The 3011-nt window shown below is 34.0% G+C and overlaps 1 protein-coding gene and 1 pseudogene across 1 annotated transcript in view; one reads left to right on the top strand and one right to left on the bottom strand.

Annotated features, from left to right (window-relative positions):
* The window catches only part of PIP5K1B (phosphatidylinositol-4-phosphate 5-kinase type 1 beta), a 289811-nt gene that overhangs the window by 72998 nt on the left and 213802 nt on the right, over positions 1–3011 (bottom strand). The gene's annotated exons all lie outside the window — the stretch shown is intronic.
* Positions 241–1044, top strand: LOC105307136 (annotated as a pseudogene).

Raw genomic sequence — 3011 nt, forward strand, 5'->3', positions numbered from 1 at the left:
GTAGAGTACAACAAGATGGCTAAACATTGAAAACATTACATTAAGTAAAAACAGCCAAACACAAAAGGTCACATACTGTATGATTCCATTTATATAAAATGTCCAGAATAGGCAAATCTAGAGAGACAGAAAATAAATTAGTAGTTGCCAGGGGCTGGGAAAAAGAGGGAATGGAGACTGACTGCTAATGGGTACAGGATTTTTGGGGGGTGGGTAATAAAAATGTTCTAAAATTAGATAATGGTGATGTTTGCACAACTAAGAATCACAGAATTGTATACTTCAAAGCGAGTGGATTTCGTGGTATGTGAATTATATCCCCATAAAGATGTTATGAAAAACAGACTAAAAATAAAAATGGGGAAAAGTCAATAGATTTGACTACTTGAGAAGTAAAATACTTGTTACACTAAAAACATGATAAACTATACAAATTGGGAAGATTTGCAACACATGCCATATTTCATGGACTTGAATATGCCACTGATTGTACCATTAATTTACATACTACTAAGAAAGCAAAAATTCAGTTCTCCCACCATCTCCACAATGGGTCCCAGTGGCTGGGGCAGCAGGGGTTGCCACAGTGGCCAGGCAGGGCAGCTTCCTGAAGGTTCTCAGTGGCCATAACCCGCAGGCATCACCCAAGAGGAAGGTGAGCTCTGCGGAGGGGACAGGGAAGGAGATTGGTGAGATTGCCAGCTAAACCTGCTCCTGCAAGAATGGAAACAATGCCACAAAAGGCAGCAGGGAAGGATAAATCTGCAGACAAAAAAGTGCAAGCAAAGGGAAAAGGAGAGCAAAAGGAAAACAGGCTGAAGGAGCTAACCAAGAAACTAAAGATTTACCTGCAGAAAACAGAGAAACCAAAAACGAGGAGAGTCCAGCCTCTGATGAAGAAGAGAAAGAAGCCAAGTCTGATTAATATCATACACCATGTCTTATCAGTGGTCCCTGTCTCCCTTCTAGTACAATCCAGAAGACTATTTTTATCAACTATTTTGTAAATGCAAGTTTTTAGTAGCTCTAGAAACATTTTTAAGAAGGAGGGAATTCCATCTCATCCCATTTTTTAAGTGTAAATATATTCTTTTTAAAAAAACAGGTGAAATCATTCTCTGGTTATTTTTTGGTAAAACCAGAAAATAGTAGGATATTGAATAGGGGAGGCTTTACTTGTCTTGGGTATCGGCTTAACATTCCATAATTGGGGGTAGTTTTTATATCCTATAGTACAAAGCACACTAAATGGCAATCTGAAGTCAGCCGTGCATTTAACAAGTCTTGAACATTTTAAACAATTCTATTCCCATGTTTTTGGTAGAATTATTTCCCAAAGAAAACCACTCCTTGATCTTGGCCTTTCGTGTCAGAATTTTGTGCACTCTATAACATCTTTGGTCATGGTAGTACAGTTTTCCTAGTAGCTCTGTTAATGTGCTGTGAAAGATTGAAAATTTGATTGTGTAGTGTATATGATATTTAATTGTGAATCAGTGGGCTTTTGATGTAACAATGTTATCAATATTTGAAGATATTAGCATTTGATATTCTATTGAGGAAAATTAGCCTCCAAATTTTATGCTGGAAAGTCACTGGAATAACTGTTTAGAAAAGAATTACAACTACATGACTTTTGGTTTTTGGTATGTACATTGAGAATTCTGTACAAATCGAAATATCCGTGTACTTATTCTCAAAACAACCAATAAAATCTTGATTATGAAAGAAAAAAAAAAGAAAGCAAAAACTCCCAAGATGAGGAATCTCATGGAGGAGTCTCACTAAAGCTAGGGCATTAAGGGCCATATCCTCCATAAATCTATCAGAGGCCACAAGGAAAGTCATGTTTTTCAACCCTGGCAAAGGGTGAAGGGACACAGAAAATCTCCCTTGAAAATTTGAACCACAAGCTGGTATTCACACAGAACTGCAAACTGAATAAAACTATCTTATGGCCTATCTTAGGAAGAAAAAAGCCTTAGAGAATTTAATTTGAAACTAATTTTAAGATACCACTGAGAAAGTTGAATGTGAAACAGAAGTGTTTTTTAGAATAAAGTTAAAAAAAGATATCTTTAATATGTAGAGTTCACATAAATCATTTGGAAAAATAATAAACTCCTAATATAAATGTGCAAATATTACGAAGCTCAATTCTCAAAGGAATGACAAATGGCTAATAAACATGAATAATGGCTGAACTTCAGCAGTACTTAAGTAATGAAAACTAAAACAACCAGATAATGTTTTTTTTTTTAACTATTCAGAGTATTACAATTTAAAAAGAATAATTTTAGCTAAGAGTTAGAAGGGTGCAGACTTCTTGTGGAAGTCTATAGCGGCATTTTAACCCCCAGTACTCCTTCTTGGAATCTATCCTAATGAAATAACCAGAAATTTAGATACGACATTTATTTGAAACAACGTTCATAAAATATTAGTTAGAAGCAGAAAAAGGAGAAACCATTTAAATGCCCAATAATGAAAGAATGGTTAAATAGATTAAGGCACACCCATGTAATTTTAATGTTGTATTGCAATTTTAAATGGTATCTTTGTAGAAGATACAATGATATGGGAAACCATGTTATTATGTGAAAAATAGAAGACATATACATATAATCATATACTATTATACTAGAATTTATATATGTATGTGTGTGTGCGAGTATGTGTGTGGGTATGTGTATATATATATATATACATATATATATATCACAGAAATAAAGATTGATAGGAATTATCATATTAGTAGCAGATATTTCTGAGTTATGGGGTATCAAGTAATTGTCATTGTTCTCTTTGAATCTTTTTATAGTTTCCAATATTTTTACATTGTAAAGGTTTTACTCTCACTAAAATTAACTCAAAATAGATTAAAGACTTAAATGTAAGACCCAAAACTGTAATGTAAAACTTCTAGAAGAGAACACGGGGAAAAAAGCTCCTTGCCATTGATCTTGGCGATGATTTTTTGGATTAACACACACGAATATTATTCAGTCATA

This window comes from Pteropus vampyrus, unplaced genomic scaffold (assembly GCF_000151845.1).
Source record: "Pteropus vampyrus isolate Shadow unplaced genomic scaffold, Pvam_2.0 Scaffold479, whole genome shotgun sequence".
Classification (NCBI taxonomy): Eukaryota; Metazoa; Chordata; class Mammalia; order Chiroptera; family Pteropodidae; genus Pteropus; species Pteropus vampyrus.